General features: G+C 36.0%; 1 protein-coding gene across 1 annotated transcript in view; it reads left to right on the top strand.

Annotated features, from left to right (window-relative positions):
• Positions 1-24,465, top strand: part of PCDH11X (protocadherin 11 X-linked) — a 480,483-nt gene that overhangs the window by 202,046 nt on the left and 253,972 nt on the right. The gene's annotated exons all lie outside the window — the stretch shown is intronic.

Genomic DNA, 24,465 nt, shown 5'->3' with positions numbered 1-24,465 from the left:
GGTTTTAAAGTAAGAAAAGAAAAACGTCTGTCTGTTCGATAGCAATACTGAGATACTGTTCTTTACTGATTTAAGTGTTAAATTCTTGAAAAAAAAGTGTTGTTTTTTTTTTTTTTTCAGTAAATTAATGTTAGGTTTCTAATATTAAGTTAGAAGCATGCATCAGCTATTTTAAGTACAATCAAAACTCTTTGATACAATTCCTATTTGCAGGCTGGTAATTTGATGCATAGCCTGATAATCCAAAATAAGTAAATCCTGATAAATCTAAATAATTTTACCCAGCTTGATTGTTCAGGGTTCACAGAAGGTGCTTCAGTGTGTACCTACAAAAATTCAGGAAGATAGAGACTCTCTTTCCTAGAGCTGTATATATCTTCTAAATGTGGACAGTTAGAGTTAAGAAGAGGATATGTTAATTATGTGTTTATCACTTTGTTTGGATGGAGTAACATTGCTCAGGAAAAAAATTATTCGTAAAGTAGGCATTGCAAATTTAGAGGAATTTGCAGAATTTAGCATAGTAATAGGATGTGTATATTTGCTAGCATTTCTGCTCTTTGGAATAGCAGTTTCATTTCTGGAAACATAAAACACTTTTTCATTGTGATTTATTGGAAGATGCTTCAAGTAATTCAGTTTGATAAGTAGGTTTTTCAAAGAATGATTAAATGCTTCCTGTTCTCTAAAGAAATAGATACATGCTTTAGGTTATTATATACAGGCTGGCAAATTGCTTCATAATGCTTTCTGTCTTATTTCTGTACCCAGTTTTGAAAAGCATGAACCCTTTGACATAAGCATAAATGATAAACAAACTTGAAAAGGAACTTTAGTAAACAGCAGAAGCCTTTAAGAATCAGAACATCTTCCTGGCCAGGCACCATTGTCTTTAGCATCTCTGTTAAAAGGAATTCATATCTGACAAAAGAGGCAATTAGTTTGCTGAATGACAACAAGAAATGTCACCACTGGTAGTAAACTGATGACTCTATTCCTTATTCTGTTGGCAGGTCTTATTATTATGAACATTAAAGTAATCAGTTCCCTGTCACTTAAAATCTGTACCTGCCTCTTTGTCTCTTCAAATCCAGTTGCAGGCTGTATTGTATCATTTATGTACTGTTTTTACTAATCCTTGCTGGCCTGAAACATTACAATAATCTTGTAATCTTGGTAGAAATATGGCCTGTAATAAGCATGAGGAAAAATGACAATGCGGGCATATAATCATTGTTGAAGTGCTGTTTATAGCTTTGTAATGACACAGGGGACCTCCACTGATTTCAAGACAAAAGCAAAGAGGATGTAATTCTAAAATATATTATTAGGAAAAAATTATTTTGTAATGAAATGTAAATGAAGTAAAGTAAATTTTTTTTTTCCATTTTCTTTTTTTTCCTCATGTCTGCAGCAGCTCAATTCTTTCTTGGTATCCTGGCACAGTCTTTTCATAAGCAGATTCCTGTGAACATGTTATTTATGAAATGACCAACCTGATGATGGTTTTGCTCCTTGTTCTGGTTTCCTCTTTCTGGGATTGCTTAACTAAAAGTGTCAATTACAAAATAGCAATCAGCTGGTTTTAACTGATCAAAAATCAAAGCCCTGTATACCATAATTTAGGAGATAGTTGATAGGATAAATAAAACTGCCTCTTGGTATTTTGCATAGCCCTATGGAACACTTGGAAAACAATCCTGAATTTCCCAGTTGGCTGGATGCAGAAGATGTATCTGTGTAATTATTTTAGCTCGGATAGACTGATTACTTAGTGTGCTTCACTTCATTTTGTGAAATGGTTTTGGAGAATGCAAACTGGATTTAGTTAAAGTGAAGTGAAGGATACGGTTTCAAGAGGGCCCTTTCTGTGCTTCAGTTCAGAATTGTTGCTAACGATCAGGTTGGACTGGAGCAAGACTTAAGCTCCTGAAACACAGGACAAACATCCTGTATGGGTAACAAACCATTTCACTCTACAGCAGACTCCAGTGTCTTCTAAGATTTGATCTTTCTCCTCTGTGTAGGTATCGTGGTTTAAACTTTGTCTAATCCAACTGTTAATTTGAAATATGCTCAGTTCAGTCTTAGCAACTTAAGTGTTAAGAATGAGCTGGCTGGTCTTTTCTTGATCTTTTGCTACGGTTGTTGCATATTGTTTGCCCTCAGCTGTTAAGTTAGAGTAGAGCAATGGTTACCTCCACTAATGCTCATTGAACTCTGAGCAATTACTTCCCCTGTATAAAGTTACAGCTGTGTTATATTTTTATTATCATTTTTAAGTAGGTTCAGGGATGGATGTAAAAAATAAGCCAATAGTCTAGGAAAACCCTATCAAGAAAACGAAATAGAGATTGCTGTTTGCAAACTTGTTTGGCTAAACTGTGCATTTAAAGAAAGAAAACCCTTCATTTCACCTCTTGAGTTATGTGGAAAGCACTTCTCTGAAAAACTGTGCTGTTGCTCTGGCTCTCCTGCTGCAAGGCGTGTTAGTATGGAGAGAGAATCTTAACTTAATGACATGATTCATGGCAGTTTCAATTTTGAAATCCATCATTGGTATAACACATTAATGACTTACCATAACATCGCTTATCCAGCAAGCATGCAGTTCTGTTTTTCAGTCTTGTATACGTGGATGGCTGCTGGCCATACAAACAGTCTGAAGTGCGATTAGCTAAATACTTTGATGATAACTTTCAAAAAACAGTCACAAGGTAAATGGTGTAACTCGTTTTTGGCAGTTGGTGATTTACAGGGACATTAACTTTCAAGCTCAATTGACAGCCTCGGAGCTATGTTTCATATAAAGTATGTGCAGTTTGGAAAGAAAGTCACAGAGACAAAGAAGTCATCTATTCCATTAGAGGAAGTACGCTTTTAAAAATAACTTTAGCATTATTAAAGGAGACATTAATGAACTATTACTCTCCCAACGTTTTTCTTGATCTAAGCAAAAGCCAGACTTGCTGTTACAGACACTTGCAAAATGTTTTTTATGCTGTTATGACAAATCAGAGATCTCTTCTATGGAGATCTTCCACAAAAGAATCAAAAGCAAAAAGATGAGAAAAAAGAAACAAACAAACAAACCCAACCAACCAAACAAAAAAGGTTAGAAGTCACAGAAACTTCAGAGACTTTCTAACCTTATAATTTAAAATAAACTTTGTACTTAAGAGACTTAAGAGACTTTCACTTTTTTTTTTTCTTTCTCATTGGATCCACACTTCCAAGATGAAGTTGATGAAATAAGTGTTGATGAAATAGGCTTGATCCTATTTGCTTTCTCTGTTTTTCTAGTTTAATTTGTATTTTGTACTTTTAATGTACTTTTTGCTACTTTGGTGAAATCAAGTGATATTTAAGAGGTTGAACAATTCTTTGTGTCAAATGAAAAGAACAGCAATTTTTAAAGTTGTTTACCATTGAATGAGATAATATATAGATAGTGTACAAATTTAACTTTCGTGTCTGTTGTGTATCAAACTGTCATAAAAATATCATATAAAGTTCTCAGTAACAAAAATTATCGTCTGAATTTGCTTTAGGATGTTACGTATTTTCAGATATATCTCTTCAAGAATGTAATCTGAGACCTAAATGCTAAAATATCTGCTCTGGAAATATGTATCCCTGTCTAAGTAAAATTATTCATGGGAATGAACAGAATGGTTTCATCCTACTGTTCCACTGTGCAATATCTGACACTTAATAGGGGTCATTAGCATACTTGTAGCAGGTGGGCCATTGTATCTTTCATTTTGTCTTTTTAGTCTGCTAGACTAACTGTAGGTATTGGTGCTAGGAGCTGCTACTTCAGTTTAGTCCTTTCCTATGAATTATCCAACATACCACCTTGGACAATTCGTTTAATCTCTCAGATTATTTTTCTGTCCTTGAAAACCACAGTGTAATAGTGCTTACGTAGGGTGAAAATTATTTAATTCATTGATATCGTTGAAGTCTTTGTGCTTTGAATAATTAATTACTCAATTACATTTGAAAGGGCTATAAAATGTTGCCAAGCATATTTGTTCTTTACAAAATCCACCTACCCAGAAAGAACAACAACAACAAATAAATACATCAGTATATAGAAAAAAAGTTATCAGCTTTAGGACTGCTCAGTTAATATTGCAGATGCCATCTTTTCACTCCGTGCATAAAATTGAGGGCAGTGTGCACACATACTCAAATTTAAATAATGTTCACACCACTTCCTAAGATTTGGGATGACTATTTTATTTCAAGAAATAACACTCAAAATGAGGCTAGCTTCTGTGGCAATGATCTGTGATATGTAGCATGATCTACATATCACATATAAGGTAGTGCACAAACATTTTCCCATGGTGATACTTTCAGATTACTTGCATGGTGATACATAAGAGCATTAATAGAAATCTCTCTACTTCAGCTTTAGAAACGTCATTGACATCTCTAATTTAAAATACTCTTATCTTTGTTTAATTAACACTTGTTGGGAGAAGTGAAGTGAAAAAATTGCTGCCTTATTCTACCTATTCTACCTATTATTCTATTTAAATTAAAACAGTTATATGCACACTTACATATTGTTAATTTGATCTCCTTGCATGTTTTCCAAACAAAGCATCCTATGTTTAAAGGGAAAGCATTCATTATTTGTCAGTAAGGATGAATTAGCTCTGTGGCTAAAGTATGTAAAGAGAAAGGAAAGATGAAAAAAAAGATTTCACATAAAAGCAGACCTGTAAGGAAACCAAGCTAAGTCTGTCACTTCCACCACATTGTGCTTTCAAATCTATGAAGTCTTTGTATTCTAGGGACCTGAGCAGGGGGAGGGGGAATTGGGTATAAAACAAAGCTTTTGAGACAAAAGAGGAATTCACATTTTTATCTTCCAACTTCTAGAATGCATTTACTGGAGGCATTCATTCTGGCATTCACTAAAAGTGCTGTCTGTGGGTTTCCAGTTGCCTTGAAAGCTTTCAGGGTAGAACTGTTGTGTTAGCTTAACAATCATGTTGTATTCTTAGTAATCGTGATGTGTTCTCACTGGTAGTGTTTCAGAAGGCTGTATCTCACTGGTTAGTTTGTATGAAGATCCAGGAGATTGTTACTTTATAAATTTAATTGTGTTGTGAATTATCTCTTCTGTGTTTGATTTATTGCTTGTCTGAAATACAGCTCTGCCTCTCAGGGAAGGAAAACGTGGCATTGAATGTTCTGCCACCTGGAATGAAGTGCCTGGAAGGAAGCAGGGATGGTGAGAGCAGCTCTGAGGTGCTCAGAGTGGTCTGGAGGTCATTCCAGGTGGGAGCCCTTGTGTGAAGGGGCCGGAGCTCTGCCTGCATCTCAACTGGTCTGCTGTGCAGTAGTGCGCTGTCAGAGGGTGCTGTTTTATGGTTTACTTGGGGGCCTGGGATGGACATCTCTTTAGCTGTCATGGAGGTGTTCCTCTTATCTCAAAGAAACAAAGCACATAATGAAATTCAGTGTTAGGCTACAGGTTATAGCATTAGCATGTGGATGTTATGTGTTTCACATTGTAATTGTAAATCTTATGTAATTAAGTGGAGAGTCTTTTCAGATGCTGATCCCTGTCTAACAGCACAAAGCATTTTTTCTTCATGATGGTGATCCAGATGGCTAGTTACAGATAAATAAAAGTATAGAAGAGCAAGTGAAATTAAATAAACATTGGAAATTCAACTCTTACTGCAAGAAGGTTTAGTTAAGTAATTTTAAACGCTGGCAGTTCAGTAGAGGGCCTGCTTGTTCTATTGTATTTGAAATAGTGAAGAAGTTTTTCAGCTTAGAAAAGAAGAAAACCTGAGAGGAAAGTACATGAACATGTTTTTAAAACAAACAAACAACAACAAAGAACATCTCTAACTGCTGACAAAACAAACAAACAAACAAAAAAACAGAAATCACAAAGGTGCAGAAAGCTTTTTATCCTTTCTTAAAATAAAGAAAGGAATACCCACAAGGACTAAAAGTGCCGCATAAGCCCTATGGGATTTTTGTAATTCGTGGCTTCTGCAATTATATTTTATCTATGATATTTAACAATATTTTTGAGAGACTGAAGAAGGTTATTTGATTTAATAAGCACCCTCCCCCCAAAAAAAAAAAAAACAACACAAACCACACTATCAAAACTAGATACTTTGAGAGGTGTTAAAATTCACAATAGTTGCATAATTGAAATGAATGAAATGTCATTGTACACCTAAATATTTTAGTAAATTCTTTTAATTTGCTTATTTACCTTTAAGAGATTGTAGCATTGAGATAGGTAGCATTGTTTGCTACCTATCTCAATAGGTACATATGCATATATCTAAACAGTACAAAAGGAGGATAAATGTTAATTGTAAGTAGCATTTTTATTCGTGTAATAAAACTATATAAAATTTGATAAAATACTTGTAAATTGATATGCAGCCTGTATTATGCCCCCTAGGAAAAAGAGCATACTCTATTAATTACTGTTAATATTTTATGGTATGCTGCAAACCAGTGACAGCTAACATAATATATACTAACAGTTGCACAGACATTTGTGGTCATTTTGTTTTTCATAAAGATACAGGGCACAAAAGACAACTTTGAGAGTTCCTTGGAAAAGTAGATCTGAGCTCAATGAGTTTTGCTTTTATTCTAACATAAACAAAGCTAGGTTGAAAGTATTCTTACTTTCTGACCACAATTGATATTCAGTACAGGCAAAGTTATGTTGCTTCATACTGGTGGGACATCCCTGCACATATCAGTTTGTGGTAATCAAATTTATTCTCGACAGGGCAAGTCTCTTGGTGACAATTTTTATAAAATGTGTTTTTTGTGCTGCTAGATCACACAGTGTCAGTTCCATAAAAATTGACATGTTTTTCTGTGAAAATAGGATTTTCACGGGTATGGAATTTCATAGGATTGTTTTATATTGGTAGGGATCTTAAAAAACAAGAAAACAAAACAAAATTATACAGCCTGACCAGAAAGGGCTTGCTAGAAAAGTCCAGAAGACTGGGTGATGAGATGCTGGAGAGCAGCCCTGCAGAGAGGGATCTGGGGGTTGTGGTTGACAGCAAGATGAATATGAGCCAGCAGTGTGCCCTGGCAGCCAGGAGGGCCAACCATATCCTGGGGTGCATCAAGCACGGCATCGCTAGTCGGTCAAGGGAGGTGACTGACTCTACTCTGCGCTGGTCCGGCCTCACTTCGAGTAAGCACTGTGTGCAGGTCTGGGCACCACAGTACAAGAAGGACATTAAACTGTTGGAGAGTGTCCAGAGGAGGGTGACGGAGATGGTGAAGGGCCTAGAGGGGAAGACGTATGAGGAGCGGCTGAGGGCACTGGGCATGTTCAGCCTGGAGAAGAGGAGGCTGAGGAGGGACCTCATGGTGGTCTACAACTTCCTCGCGAGGGGGAGTGGAGAGGCAGGTGACCTATTCTCTGTAAACACCAGTGATGGGACCCACGGGAATGGTGTTAAGCTGAGGCAGGGGAAGTTTAGGCTTGACATCAGGAAGAGGGTCTTCACCTAGAGGGTGGTTGCACACTGGAACATGTTCCCCACGGATGTAGTCACTGCACCAAACCTGTCTGAATTTAAAAAGCAATTGGACTGTGCACAAAGTCACATGGTCTAAACTTTTGGGCAGACCTGTGAGGTGCCAGGAGTTGGACTTGATGATCCTTATGGGTCCCTTCCAACGCGGGATATTCTATGATTCTGTGATTCTGTGATTCTATGATTCTATGACTTTCCCTCACCTAATACATGGCTTTTTACCATGGACTGATAACTTTAAATAAATAGTCACTTTAAATGAAAGAAGTCGAAGCAGATTTTTCTAAGTATGCATGTACATGTATATGCATATAATTACAACTTAACTCCAACAAATCGCCAGACTGGGACTCCAGGACCAAAGAAGCCAAGGACAACCCTGTGTGTTGGCAGTTGTGCAGGGCAACCCTTTTAGGTGTATTTCCTTTACTTCCTCTATGCTCTAACAGTTAATGATTCTGATGAAGAACTTAGATGTAAATTTTAATATTTGGTTGACAAGGTCAACATGCTTGCCTGTTTTTTTGTTTGTGCAGTGCTCCTAACACCATGCATTTGTTGCACCTCTAAATGTGCACAGTTATCACAGAGGGCAGCCTCAGCAGTTTCAGATTCAGTACAGTGCACAGTGCTGTGGATGTTGTGTGTGATAGCAGACTTCCCTAGATTTACTTGCACGGCCAGTTGGTGCTGGCTGATAACAAACTGGGTGATTTACGCATGCTAAGGGCATGGTTAGAATGGACTTGTTGGCATCTAAAAGCACAAAAGTGCACGCTGAGCCTCTGGAAACTGTAAAACCTTTTTCTTCGAGTGAATGCTTACTGTGCATTAGGGAGCTGACCTTAATGCCCCACAACATTTAATTTTTTCTTTTCTTCTAAATTCCCTGAAATACTCTTTTAAAACAAAACAAAACAAAAAAAAACCTTCTCTGTGTTAAAACTATTACAACCAATGGCTTTATTGCATAAAGCTTATATTTCATTCTTTTCTGTACAAGTCAGAAACAGATTACTATATTAACGCACAGGATTGGAAAACAACTATCACGACACACTCTAGCAAATACAGGACAACATGCCTTCTGTTAATGTTATGATTTTCTCCATAAAGAGAAAATTATTATAAAATATAATTTCTATTACTGCTAAAACTCCGTTTACCACACTGTGTAACTTACTGAAAAGATCATTGAACTTGCCTCTTAGAAAAAGTTCACTTAGATTTTAAAATGGTTTATTAAATTCACAAATTCCCTGTTTCTCCCTGCTGTCTTTTGTCATGTACGATGTCACAATTTTCTAACTGTGCTTCTGTACTGAGAAATTGTGTTTTTCTAGTAAATTAATACTAATATTATGATAATGTTTAAAACATTTACCTTCTAGGTGAATTACTGGGTGTCCTATATTGGTACAGATATAAGGTTCCTTTGAACTCTCAAATACAGTTAACTGAATTAAACTTTCAGGAATGTTCCAGCTTATGAATTTAGCCAGTACGTATTATTATGTCTTTAACAGCAAAATAAAATATTTTGCATGTTTTACAGACGATTACACAGGAACTGTGTGTGTGGTATGTGGTAATGAAATCTCTTCTGTAGATAACTTTAGAGGCTGCTGGTGCATTATGCTTGCAAGTGTCTGACTTGAGAGATTCTGCTAGAAGACAATTTTTCTGTATTCGTGTTGCTTGCTTTCTTAACCCTCTTATTCCCAGGTAATAGTGTATGGTGTAAACTGTGATCTGCAAAAATAGGTTAATGCAATGAAAAATGGAGGTTTTGCTGGCGCTGTGGTCATACAATCTGTAGTGATTTGGTGGTGGGTTGTGATAAGAACCATGAAATGCCCTGCCTACACCAGGAAAGTTGTGTCATCAGAGCTCTGACTTCCAGGTGCAGAAGCGAAGTCACCAGAGCACACACATAGAGATATCTTGGCACAGACTGCTTGTCAGCAAGAGAGCTCCTGTTGTGCAGGGGTTGTTTCACTCTGGAGACAAGCTATGGTTTGCCAGCTTGTATCAAACGTGTGTGGACAAATGCAAATCTGCAGAAACAAGAAACAACGTGTTGCTAAAACTGTAAAGTACACCAGAATTAACATGGGCAAATGTGAGTTGCTTACAAAAAAATGTGTTAGAATTGCCATAGGGTAGAATTATCACTTTGAAAGATCTCACTCCCACAACTCAGAAAGGTGTAGAGGTGCTGGAAAATGAGGTTCTGAACTGCTCTCTGGAGATCATGTCTATTTTGACTTCATTATTACAGCTCTGAATATTGTTACTCTTTAATGCCATGTTGTCATATTCATGGTCTTACTGGTGATCTGCTCGGTGCTCTAACCATATATTGAATAAGGTATTTTTTCATTCCATTAAAAACTAGTTTGACATGCACACTCCTTTCCTGAACTATAGTTTTGCAAGCAGACCCTGTATAAGTTACTTGATCTGCAAATAGACCTGTGTTTACCGGTATAAATCCTCTTACACCATGCTTTTTTTTTTTTTTTTTTTTTTTTAACTTGGAAGATGAACCATACCATTCCTTTGAATATTTATGTAGGTGTATTTGATGAACTATCTAATAATGTATTTTTTTTTTTTTTTCTGAGATAAATGTCTCATGTGAAGTTGAGTTATTGATTTGCTCCATGTTGTCTGGAAATTAAAAGTAGCGAAGGAAGTATTTCCAAACTGTAAGCTGGAAAGGCATATCCTAAGAGAAGCTTTGACTTTTGTGCACATTTGTGTGTGTGCGAGGGTGGAGAACCCTTACTGGTTTAAGCAACATTTCTATTTGCAGCAGCATATTCACAGTGCTCCTGCCATCTTCCAGCTCTGATGGACAATGAGACTGGGAGCATTGACTGGTCCACTGGCTCTCTAAACTCATGTATGATGGCAAATGCTTAAGGTACAATGAATCTTTCTCCACTGCCACGAAGAAATACACAAATGGAGAAGAAGGATGATTCCAATTTTCCTCTTGCAGTCCAGAGATAAGCCTTCAGAAGAGTTGGAGGAGTCAGAGGATTGATTTGTTGTGAAGGATAGTTGGAGGAGACAGCAAATCAATTTAGTGAAGCGAGAAGTTTGTGGGAGGGTCTGCTAGGACCTGCGGCTGGGGAGGACTAAGTTAAACGATGCCCCAAGGTAAAGTGATGCAGATAAAGGCGGACATTTCTGAAATGAATGAATTCAGTATGAAATGCAGATCTCAAAGCAGCAAAGAACCTCCTATTGTGCTTGAGAATTTAGGATAGAGGTAAATTAAAGAGGCCAATTGTTGGCAGAAAATTGCTTGAAGAAATTTTATGAACTAGAGATACTTTCATAAGGTTTCTTAAGGACTGAGAAAGAAAGAGAAAATAAAAATCAAATCCAAATATGCTTCTGGGAAAGAAATGTTACAGTTTTTTAGAGTAAACCTGATTTCTGTTGTGATATATTATTAAATTTTATAATGAAATGAGTATTTAACACTTTACTTAAGCTCTGTAATTTCCATTGTAGTCATTTTAGCTTTTGATTATAAGATTCTTCCACACTAAATTTTGCTGAAACAAACTGTTTTTCCTAAAATGAATCATTCATGTTTTATGCTGCAATAGAATACTTCTCTACAGTCAGAGTTAAATGTAAGAAAGTCTTTTAAATAGCAAAGTGGAAAAATGATTTCCACACTGGATTTTTTCTGTAAATCTTGTATTTTGTAGTAGTTCATACATACTACTGATGTCACCCACTAAACAAGGTCCCTAAGCACGAGGTCCAACCTTTCGTTGAACACCCTCAGGGACGGTGACTCTACCAGCTCCCTGGGCAACCCGTTCCAATGCCTGACTACTATTTCTGAGAGGAAAAGTCTCCTAATTTCCAACCTAAACCTCCCCTGGTGCAACTTGAAGCCATTTCCTCTAGTCCTATCACTAGTTACCTGTGAGAAGAGGCCAACCCCCAGCTCCCCACGCCTTCCTTTCAGGTAGCTGTAGAGAGCAATGAGCCTCCTCTTTTCCAGACTAAACAACCCCAGTTCCCTCAAGCCACTCCTCACAGGACTTGTGTTCCAGGCTTTTTAGCCCTTCTCTGGATACCTTCCAAGGGCTCGATGTCCTTCTTGTACTGAGGGAAATTCTGAAATCCCAAATCTGTTTCTATTTCTATTTTTTTTCTTTTTTTTTTTTTCTTTTTTTTTTTCCTATTTCTAATTTGTCTGTTTCTTTCTTAGTCCTCAGTTCTCCTGATAATCAGAGATTTATGAGGATGTACTTGTTTCTTGCCTTACAAGTGTTTTCTGTAAGAAGTAATGCAACAAACCCACACATGGCAAGTTATAATAAGAACGAATATGTGGCAGCTAGAATATGAAAGAAGGTGAATAAATTGTAATAAGAAGTATGTGACAAACTTCAGAATAACTCCATGGAAGAGAGAGCTTTGTTGATATTTTAATAACTTCATCACAGCATAATTAGTAATAATTAACTAATTGTGTAGCATTACCATATAGTATTTGGCTGAGATTTTTCCCTTACTTTATGTGTGTTTTCCTATTCTTCTAGGAGAAAACGTTACTAACTTAAGTTTTTAAACTGCAGGAATGGGACTGGCACTTCATCTGGAAGTAAACAGATATTATATTATGACTTGATGTGACTTTCTTCTATCTTTTTGAGTAGATTAGAAATATGAAGCTTTTTATTTATTTTTTAAATGGCCTGTTTTGGAATGCTGAACAACACTGACAGAAGCAGTAGCCCTTTTGCAGGTAATAATGCATAAATGGGTCTGCTGAGGATTTAATATATCTTTTGATGACCTGTCAGCACATAGCATTCTGTTACTTACACAAACTGAGTAATCACCATTCATGTGGCACGAACCCTTTGGTACTTTCATATCACTGTAGGAAGTATACAAAGCAGCAGTTACTGGTGACAAAAAAAGGTAAATGCTGAACAATCACTCATAAGATCATTGATTATGAAGTATTCATTATTATTCAGATTATAAAGTATTCTGTATTCAGTAAAAGGAACTTTTTTTTTTCTTTTTACAAATTTCCAAGGCTGAAACCAGTAACTTCTCTAAAATTTAATCTGCTGAACTATGTATTAATTTTAGTAGTGTATTCTCATTTTGGTCTGTTTCTACCTTCTGTTATTTTTACATAACTTTCAATCAGTTGGAAACCTTGCCTGTATCTGACCACAGGATTGTGCACTTAACATATATATATCATTGCAATAAAAGACAAAATCCAATATTGCTAGTTCATAAAGCTAAAGATAAAATATTGTACAGTTCTAGTACTCATTCACAGTGAAGGGAGGTTATGTAAAATTCCCCATTCAGAGGATTCAGGACAATGCAGGATTAGGTCTGTTTGTCTTAAGGTTTATATTTATCATACACATTTAACATAGAAAACAGTTTTGCTTTTCTTTTTTTTTATCTTAAGTAATTCAGAAGTCTTTGTCCATCCCTGTTGATGTGTCATTCTACCATCAGTTGTGTGATACACAGTCGTTTTGCTATGTATCAAAGCATCTGTGTTTGAGGGAACTTTTATGTATTTTTTATGTCTTTTACTGCTTAATATTAATTGTTTTACCTGTGATTTACAAATTTTCAGTAGATAAATTTTCTTAGTATTATCTCTTTTATTATTTTCTTAGTATTATATTTATTATTTCTATAAAGGAGAAGAAATGTCTTTTAATTCCCTGTTTTAAAAGATTTATCTCTAGGTTTTTCAGTTCTTTAGTATCTTAACCTGCAGTGTCTCTTAGCATCCAGTGACTGAGCAGCAGTAATATTTTTGTTCCTCTCATACATTTTTATTCAAATGTATTGTTTGCTAAAGAAACAGAACTGGATGACTGTTTCAGGATGTTCTCAGAATAAATTCCTTAGGCTGGCCAATGTAGGTCTTGCTGATTGTGCTTGTGCCAGGCAGCCTTCTGCACCAGAAGGGAACATAGAAATTTTGAAGAACATAAAAAGTTTATGGTGTTTGCTTTCTGACTTCCACTCTACCAATATTGAAATACAGTGTTTGTGCTCAACTATTTAGAGAAGGAAAAGGAAGAAAAGTTGGTGCATTTGTTTAGTCAGCCTGTATGTTCTTGCCTGGAAAATTCCATTTGGTTCAGCTGACAATTTTTACATGGCCTCTTCTTTCTTTCCTGCTGCTGTCTTTGAGATTAGTTTGGAATAGTAAAGAAGAGAAAAATACTACTTTTACCTTGGACTGCTGAGGCTGCATATCTCTATATGTATGTACATGCTTGTTCTAATGGTGTTTTATCTTATGTTGCAATGGGACTGACAAGAATATTTAAAGGTTTGTGGGAACAAGTGATTTCCACTTCCCTATTTCAGAAAGAGATAAATTAAATAACTTCTATTTGATCTTTCCTGTTGGTAATGTTTCAATTTACACAAAATATTAAGCTATACTTGCATTTACAAAATAAAATTATCTCTAAAAATAAAGAACATTGACCCAGGATCTTTTTTGTTAGTTGATGTTTTGCTTTGTATTGTTTTGCTTTTGTAGTAAGCCTTGGACTAATATTGCTCTTATAAAAGTCATTTGGAGTGAGTTCAGATCTTTGGTTTCAATAGTATTACATCGGGTGCAGGAATCTGAATAACAAACAATATAATCTGAAAAAGTCTAAGGGCTGCTATCATGTAAATTGTGAGAGTGTTTCTTATTACTCAGGATGTTGAACTTACACTGGCAAGTTTAGTGTAATAATCCTGAGATAACTGAATGTTTGCTCTCATACATAAATCATGTGTATTACAGAAGATCATAGAAGACTTGCACAACCTTTTAGAAAATTATCTCAATCTTTGTAAGTGACATTTTTCCCAGTCTGCTGCATATGGACAGAAAAATGCACTTTCTAATAAATTAATAAGTGGCCACTGTGTATGATTTCACTGCCATATATTATTTCGCTAAAAGTGTGCTTAGTGTAAGACAAATAGCAATTCAATGTGAATAGTTCAGAAATGCAGTGAGGGCAATTCTTTATGTTTTCGACACTACTTTTCACATTCCAAATGCTTATTTGCAAATCTCTTCTATTAAGTAAGATGTGCAAACCCCTCAACTTCTATCAGAATGATTCTCCAATCATTTTTATCTTAACAACTATTCCTAAAAGCTCAAATTATGCGTGGAATGCATCACCTGGAAGAATTAAAGCAAAACCTCTGAATAACCAGTCTGCCACTTAGTTTAGCATGTATAAAAACTCCGTGCAGTAGCTCTTTTGATATTTTCCCTTTTTTATATATTTTCCTTAGTCCACTGTGATGTACTTTTTTTTTTTTTTTTTTTTTTTTCTACAAAATAAATGAAAAAGGAGGACAGTTTAACTGGGGTTAAATATCTGTACTTCTGTCAGCATGGTACCACAGCCTGAAAGATGACATCCACAGCCTGGCAAAGTTTCTGATAAATTGTAGGTTCCCTTCTTCCAGAGTGGCATAGCAGACAGATTTATGTAGGTCAGCAAGAGAAGTTATTACTGTTATTATTTATTATGTTTGGCTGAAAAAAGGTTACAATTTCAGAATACTTTCTGTAGTAGAATTATTATTCCCTTGACAGCATTCTCTATTAGCACAGCTAAACAAATAATATGAAAGTAGGATTTTTCTTGTAACTTTAGAAGGGATTCCAGACATAGGGTGAAGATAGGGTTCATAGCTGTGGATACTAGTCTCACCATTGGAACAAGTAAATATATATTTTTGTGTTGCTTATGTTGATGGAAAGCCAATGTGCATAGTTGTACAATAAAAGGGAAGGAATTGCAGAGGCAGACAGGGACTGGTTTCTTTTGGTTAACAAGAGTGTAATACAAATTAAAATAGATTTTACTGTAATAATATTGACATTTCAAGCTCTATCCTGACCACAACTAAAGTAACAAAGGACAGAAGAATACGATTACATCTGTTTATAGTTGCAAAAACACCAGTATGTATTTTTCACAAGTTCTGTTGGCATAGCATGCAGACATTCTTGACTTAAGCTGGGTGATGAATCTACTTTGCATCTATCTGCTGTAGAGTAGATGGATGTATGCCTACCTATAATTATCTTTGCTGACTCCTACATGCATTTCCCTCTTCCTCCCTATTTTAAAAGTTACACTGTGTTACTTAATCTGAATTCTGTGCCACAGGTTAGGGTACATGCTGAATAATTTACTCAGAGAATTGATAAGAGAAAAATTTATTTCCACTTTTTTTTTTTTTTTATCTCTTGAGGGATTATTTATTGTACAAGTACTTGTTCTGGACATTCTTTTGCCACAGTCTGACTTTTTTTTTTTACTTAGTATACTAAGAACTACAATATGCACTAGAAAAATCAAACACAATTTATAAGACAAATAGTCACAACTGGGGATAAGGAATATAAATAGGATGACATCAAATGAAAAAAGCTGATGATCCAACAAGGCTTCTATAGATGTTGTTTCTAATGTCAGGAGAATTGCAGATTAGTCTTGCTATTCTTTATAAGTAAGCCTATTTATCAACTTTCAGGAAAAATCTAATTTAAGGTGGCACATTTTCCTTAGTTCTGCCACACTTCAAAGCTTAAAGTACACAAGTTTGTCAGGCATTCTGTCCTGGCTGTAATCAGCGTGTGAGATTCCCATTCAGGCCTTTCTTCATCAGCCAGGTCCTGGCTAGTCCTGGCTGCCTCTGATAATGTAATTTTAGTTTGCTTGATTAGTAAAGTAAAAAAAAAAAAAAAAAAAAAAAAGGCTAGAAAGTCTTAGCATTTAACACCTTTATCCAATTCAGTCTTTATGTTGAAATAGAGAGAACAATTTAAATTGCAAATGTTCTCTATAAGAAGCTGGATTTCTGTAAAGTAGAACTTAGTCACACCATCAAGAAAAAAAGATGACAAACTGTAAAAAAAAAAAACAAAAACATTTGGACAAGGTGGATACTGGCAGACGTTATGCTGTATTTCCTGGATAACTTACAGAAAGAGAAACTTTTTCTGAAGAGACATAGCAAGAAATGTGAATTTTAACAATTTTGGAGAAAATATGCAAGAATATAAAAATTCACAGTTATGCTAGCATGTATTACATTTTTAACATGATGCTTTGTAACTGAGTCACACAATGGATTTGTGTACATTTATATTCATTCTTTAAAAGCTGAGTAGAGCTCAAGCAACTAAAACAAGCTGTTTGATATTATGCTCTTTTTTATCCATTTCACTTGATTTAAGAATACCTTAGCATACAATGTCACATTAGTTTTATATATGTAAATACTTTCAAGTCAAAACATGTCATGTGAGCATATTTTATCAGCTATTATCACTCAGATATTTACATATACAATCTGAAAAAAAGTTCCATGTTTATGAAAATTTAAAGTAATTTTGCTCCTTTAGGATTTACTGTATTTGTGGGAATACATTTGTTCTTACAGTCAGAAGGAATTTAGCTACGCATTGACTAAGAATTTTTTATCATTTCTGAAATCGGGGAAACTTGTTTAAATATGTTAGCAATGATGTGCAAGATAAAACAGATGTGAAACAGTATCTGATTGCTGTTTAAATGTAATAAAATCAGCTGAACAACAAAGTCATGAATAGCATATTATCATAGATAAGAAATTTTCTTAGGCATTCCAGAATGCTGATGTTCTTACAGAGAGCTTTAGGATAAATCCATATAATTCCCCTGTGTGACATTTTGAAAAGCCCAGAGCTGTGAATATCACACCTGATTGCTTTTAAGTCTAAAGCTTTCATGTGCAGGAAATAATGTTTCAATTAAAAAGAGAGGGAAAGGGGAAGTCATTTGACATTACTCTATTGCATTCAAAATCATGTACAGAAAATCATGTACAGAAAATGAAAAGGAGAGCTGCTGACTCAAATCAAACAGACTTAAATATTTGTATCAGCTGTTCAAAAGGTTTTTAGGTCAAAAGTGTAATGATATTACAATATCAGGTCTGTAAACCTGATGGTTTCAGTCTCTTGATTATTGAAATTTTGCTATAACTAGTTACAAACACTTGTTTTTCTTCTCCATTTTTCCCACTTCAACTCTGCCATCATTTAGTGCCTACAGCCTATAAATTCCCTCTACTATAATTTGTAACCGTGCAATTGTGAAGATACTGTCTAAGATTACAAATACTGACAGCAGGTAGAAAGAATTTCTACCCATTATTAGACTGACATTGCTTTGTGCTTTTCCATGTGAAGTGTATTTCATTTACAATTAAAAGTATATACGTGCACTTGTGAGATTAGTGAGCATTTTAATTTTTAATACCACATACAGTATCTGACATTTCCCTGGGGATTCAGAGGGAATCCTTTCTCCTTGCATAAAGACAATAGGATGCATTTACCCTAAAATTGCCCTTGAAATAGATACTTTTTCTAGTAATGTTTGGAATAATTTCTCCCAAATGACCTCTCCTTTCCTGTAAGATGCTTGATCATTAAATCTTGAAATAGAGATTTGGCTTTTGCTTATGGATGGTTTTCTTTACAGAACACTAAGAAAAGAATTTTGCCATGTGAAGATTCCTCATGTAGGAATTTGCTGGCAGTATAAAAAGCATTGTTCTTGTATGGATGACCTCCTTGCGCAGAATGATAGTTTTATCCTTCTCTACATCATTATGTTTGCTGTACAAAAATCCTGCTGTGCTACATCATAATAACATGTAATCTTCTTGCTCAGTTTAGCTGAGATTTAAGGAGCTGCTGTTCATGGAAGCAGTTTTCTAAAGTCTGATCTATAATTTACCAGAATCAACCAGGCAAAAGAGCAAGAGGCTTTATAAGAGGGATACAGCCCTTAAAACTCTTAAATGAAGATTAGTTTAAAGTTTTACAATCCGGTACAGAACCATCTGGCAAATCTCATGTCAGGCTTTGTTAAACCCCTGAGCTTTCCTAGGATGCTGTAGTCACTCATCCCCACCCCACAGCTGGCCCTTATCATCCATTTCCCTGTCTCCTACCAGACACCCGCTTTACTCAAAGATACATTGCAACAAAAGAAGGTAATAAGTGAGGGGCTGCTTTTTCTAAAGTAATAGTATAACAGCTCTAAATAATGGAGGCTGTGGGTGTGCAGCACCTCTGGAAATCATGCCCTTATAATTGCTGTCTGGCTGTATATGCACTAGGTGATTTATTACATCTTTGAAGAGGTAATTGCAAGATAAAAGCTGCCTGTTGGCAGAACCATTAGAGACTTGCTGGGTTAAATTGTGGCATTTGAGGCCAAGGAAGCACGGGGAAGACATACAGCAACATCAGAAGGCATTTTGATATTTTCAGGAAGGGAATCACAGCTATAGCCAAAGCAATGTAGAAGTTGCATAAATTCCAGGTGGCTGTTTGGCGTGGAAAGCTGATTGTTCTCGTTGTGCCTAAATCACATTTCAGAGATCTAGACTGTGGGTTCCCTGCTGATAGCTCCACAAAGGGTTTAATCTGTAGTTCTAAATTGTCTTTTTGTTCTTTGGCAAAAGGCACACCTAATGTGTTTCTCAGACAGCAAAAACATTCCCATGTGAATCACTACTATCATATTGATTTCAGCTATCCTATGGCTTTCCCAAATACTTCTATCTCATACAGATTTATTTTCATATTTATCTAAAGCTTGGAAGTATGGAGCAAAGTTTTTTTGTTTTGTTTTGTTTTGTTGTTTTCTATCAGTATGTTCCATCAAATTAAATTTTTCACTCAAATTAACCTGTCTGATCACCTTTCACGTGAAGGATCACAGGAGGCTGAAGGAGGAGATTGCAGGAATCCAATTACCTGAAATCAACTCACAGGCAGGAACATGGCATTGTTAATGGAGATTATCTCCTTCTCAGGCTTATAGCATTTCTCTCTCTCAATGTGATGATAAAGATGTTCTCTCTGGACAATGAAATTAGTATACATGATTTCTTGATTATAATGTGGGACAGAAAAACACTGAATTCTGCAGTTCCTCTATAAGAATTGTTGCTTTTGTCTGTTTACTTTAAACATAAGTGCAAAAGACAAAAGCAGCCCCAAACAAACATATGCAATCCCGACCAGACTTTGATAATGTAGCAGTGCTAATACAGTACTTACAAAATGTCTTTTGCTGTTTGTTTCCTAAATCTCACTTTAAGCGATAGAGTGTTTCAGCTTGAAAGACAATTTCATAAAGCCTTTTTTTTTTTTTTTTTCTTTCTTGTAAAGTGCCAGAGTGGAACACTTTGACTCAGACAATCTTAATGCTGCCATAGCAATTTTGTAAGGCACCAGAGAAAAATGCATTGTATTATCTTTGAATTTCAGTCTGCCTTTGCTTCTCACAGCAATCAATAACCATTAGTATTATTGGTAGTAGTATCTGTCTAGATAATTTTAGGGCTTTTCCAGAAATCAAAATACATAAAACAAAATTGTCATGTCGTAACTTTTTCTTTACTTTTTAACTCTAATAAATTCAGCTTTTCTCTTAAGAAAAGCAAAAACCTGTCAATACGGAAGTGGAATGAAAAGGAGCTGACTCCTAGCTGAACAAATCCAATAGCTAGTACTGGAATAAAAAGTTTGATAGCCAGAGCAAATTCCTTTTGTGGACTGGAAAAGTGATAGTCATTGAAAAATCAGTCAGATCCATGGGTCAAGTTATTATTATTATTTTTTTAATAATTATTTTAAAAGCTATTTGTGAAGCTGAGGCCAACCAATTGAACATCATTTAACTTCTTCCTAGCTAAAGGGGAAGAATTTTCCTATGGTTTCAGAGGACGCATTTTGCACCAGAGGTGAGCCTGATGGCTCAGGAATCCTGGCTGGAGAGGTGAAGGGATGCAGCCGGCCTTCAGTGGCTCCCAAGTAGCAGGGTGTTGTTCCCACGTGCAGATGGACCTGGCAGCCTGCTCTCTTTACTGCTTCTGCTGCGATGTGTTGTGGAGAGAGGCAGGCGGAAGGGAGAGCTCGTTAGGTGGCTGTCACACAGGATGATGTGGAATGGGCCTCCTTCTTCCTCAGGCAGCCTCCCTAACCTAGGCAATGGACTGGTGAGGCAACGTCCAAGGCACCAAGGCAGAGAGCACTGGAACTGTGCCGCAGGGCAGAGGGAGCACAGGGCTGAGCCTGCTGGAGAAAATAGGTTGAGCAAATTAGCAGTGTCTTGTTTTGGCTCAACCTAACCTGTATGGACACCAGGAGCTGAACAGTGTAGGGGGAAGGTACCATCAGAAGGGAGATCTCTGCACATACAGTTGTAAAATTAGTTTGAGAAATTTCAGTTGCATAAGAGATTACCCCCTTGTATTTCAGAATGGAGACCGTTAGTGTGGCAACTTAAAGATAAAAATGAATCCTGTCTTAAAATGATGACTTACATGACCTTTAGAATCAAGTTTAAAATTTATTTTCTCTTGTAGATTTTGTATGTGTGGATATTACCTGCCAAGCTGTCATAAGTAATTATATGTTCATGAAGTTATTGTTCCTAATAAACAGGAAATTTTCATGATGAATTTCATTTTTGCCTAAAGAAAAGATTAATAATTACATTGATTGAATGTTAACACTTTGTTTTGCTGTTACAAATAGTTAGACAATTCCAAATATCAGCAAAATATTTTGTGCACAGTGTTTTTACTGCCTCGCCGTTACACTGGACTTTATTGATTGCTGACATAGTTGATCAGGGTAATTTGTAGGTGGTCTTGTAGAAGATGACTGATGTGGTTGGCCATGTGATGACTCAATAAACTAAAGTTTCTTTCTTGCTGTCTCAGTGAAAATAACTGAAAACTGGACTTTCTGCAAATGGACAGGATTGCCTGGCCTTGGGGAATAGTGCATTTCTCACTAGGCAAAAGGGATCCCTAAGATAGAGGAAACTTTTAAAGCCAGTGAGACCCTCGGTGGTTTGTTTGTTTGTTTGTTTGCTTCTACTAGTGCCTATAACAGGGCAGCTATACAAGATGTCAAGTAATGATGTAGAACAAAATGAGACTCCGTCTACTCAAGAGGATGGGTAAGGTGTTGAATGAATGGTGGGTACTGAATCAGATGTCCAGATACGCCCTGTGCTTGCGGAATGGTAGCTGGCTGTAACAGAAATGACAGGTGTTTCATCAAAAATGAAAAGAACCTAATTTATTCTAGAAGTCATGCTTGCCTGCTAGAAAAAAATCTAATCTGTGCATGTACAAGAGCTAAGGGAGCTTTAATGGCACTGCTGAAACCATAATGTAATATCCAGGTTGAAATCATTCCATCTTTATCTCATTATGAGTACAATTTTCTTCTATGTGTGAAACTTAAATGTCAAATTGAGGAAGTAGAGGGAACATAAACAAAAGACTGTGGGCATATTCCTATTGTTTCTTTTGAGAAATTGTAGAAACTGCAGAAGGTTGTAGGAAGATGCTTCAAGCAAAATGGGGGGATAAAGGCTTCCAAAAGCTTCCCGCATTTAGTAAGAGCTTTTTTATCTGTGCTGGAAGGAAGACGCTCACAGGAGGATTGTCTGTCATTACCACATTCTTCCTCTTATAAACGGGAAAAGAGAACTTGTGGATAAGCACTACTTACATGATCCATGAAGAATGTGTCTCAGCGAGCTGTAAGTAGGCAGTGCATAGACTGAAAGCACAGTTGCTAGAGTAGTGTGTAGTTCAGAACAGGTATTTGCACAATTTGAGTTTTGCAACATGCTGAGTTTGAAGCTGAAGCAGATGTGCTGCTTGTTAGCAGCCCAAGTGCTGGTTGGGAATTGTAAGCTACCTTGTATATAGCCACAGCTCACATGGATGTCATGTCTTTTTTTTTTTTTTTTCTTTTTTTTTTTATGTTTTCTTCAATGAAAAGTAGCAGTGCAAAGAGACTGCCTGGTTCTTTGTGGAAACCAGACTGGTATCGTGTTAGAGCCTTTAATTTCCTGAGCTTTCGTTCTTTTAGTTCTGAAACATTGTAAAAATGGAATGAGAGCTAGAAGGAAGATGTTTTACTGAATCCCCTGTTGTGATTCAGTACCTTGTGTGAAAAACCTCAGTGGGCTGAGAGCAGTGACTGCTTGGTTGGTTTTGTTTGTTTGTTTGTTTTTGTTTGTTTGTGTACTTCCTTACAGTGTTACAGGATGCAGGCTACTGACAGATGGGTAGTTGCTCCAGAATCTGCTTTATCTGTCACTCTTGCTGTGCTGTGTACTTTCTGATGCTTGTCTTTGGAGGAATGAAAGGGTATACATGGGTGCTGGGCAGAGGGAACAGTAGGAAGCAAATGAAGAGCACAAGGTGCTGGTCTGTAAGAAGCTCAGCGTTAAAAGGTGATCAAGTCTTCATTAAGTTGTATCTAACATTTAGAGCATTGTTTTAAAGTGTTACTCAAGAGTTTTGGGTATTGTCTCGCCTAAGTGTACTTCAGCATCCTTTATGATCTCGTTTTAGGGATGTGGTTTACTGGTTGATATTGGTGGTAGGGGATGGTTGGACTTTTCCAAAGTTAATGATTCTGTGATTCATACACTTGCTTCTTGCTTTTCCCCTCTGCTCTAAAGTAAAACTAACTGGACAAATGTTCTATTAAAAAAAAAAAGAAAAAAAAAGAAAAAAAAAAAAAAGATGTGCAATTCCAAGAGAAACTATTTGTAAAGAAATACTCAGATTTTTAATGTCAGTTCCTGGCAGGCTATTCCATATGGAATTATTATGGTAACTTGGCACCACAATTGGTATGTTTAATAATTTTCAGTATGCATTTGGGTCCCTTTTATGCTTGATTATTACATTTAAAGAAAGATTATAAGGTAGAATACATTTGCTTTTGAACATATGAAAAACACAACCTTCCCTTTCCAGATGCATTCATTTTAACTTTGTATAGCATTCACTAAATCTGTGGTTATTTCTTTTTTCTTTTGAAATGCACTTATTGTTCTATTTCAAGAATGAATCATGTTCAGTTGCTACCCCAAAATATAACACAACAAAAATGGTAAAAATGATTGTCTGTAATCTATTATTACAGGCAACTGAACCTGCCAAAACAAAATTGCCATTTAATAAGGTGTGGTTTTTTTTTGAAATGACCCCTGTGAATGTTCCATGCTAACTGAAGTTGCCCACAAGTTCTGTATATTAAAAAAATGTTTCCTTATAAGTGACTGTATTTTACTGTATATGACAGAAAATCCGCTGGCGTATCTCTTCTTCTCTTTGTCAATCCTTGAAGTCTCAGTGGGCATTTAGATCGCTCTCATGTGAGACCTGGATAAGATGCTATTTATATTGAATATTGTCAAAGGCCTTATCCAACAGTTAACATGTTAGAGATGTATTTCTGGAGGAGGAAGATCCTGACACTTAAATAGTTTATTTCAGCACAAGACCTGTTCTGTGAACTTCATTGTTTCCATTTTATGACTGAAAAAGGAAATATAGAAATATTTCCTTTCCTAGAAAGGAAATATAGTCAACTTCTTTGTATTTATGCAGCAGTGTGCAAAGTTCCTTCCCTGGGAAATTCATACAGAGAAAATTAAAAGGAGCTGACATACTGTTCAGTGCTTAGTCCCAGTGCTTACAAATCTCACATATTTATTACTGAAACAGAGCAATTACATATATTAACAAGTATTTGCAGAATGCTTTGGTAATATTAAAAAATAAAAATAAAAATGGAGGTATGAAGGGTCAGCAAATCTAATTCTCTGAAGATCACTTTAATCTATTTGATTATACAGAGTTCTGCTTCATGGTGGTCAATCTTGAAAAAATTCCAACGTAGTGAAAAGCTGGAGAAAACAAGCTATTAACTGGTCAGTCTTCTGGGCTCCAGCTA

This window comes from Anas acuta, chromosome 13 (assembly GCF_963932015.1).
Source record: "Anas acuta chromosome 13, bAnaAcu1.1, whole genome shotgun sequence".
NCBI lineage: Eukaryota > Metazoa > Chordata > Aves > Anseriformes > Anatidae > Anas > Anas acuta.
The sequence above is the reverse complement of the archived record's forward strand: the minus strand, read 5'-3'. Positions and strand labels throughout refer to the sequence as shown.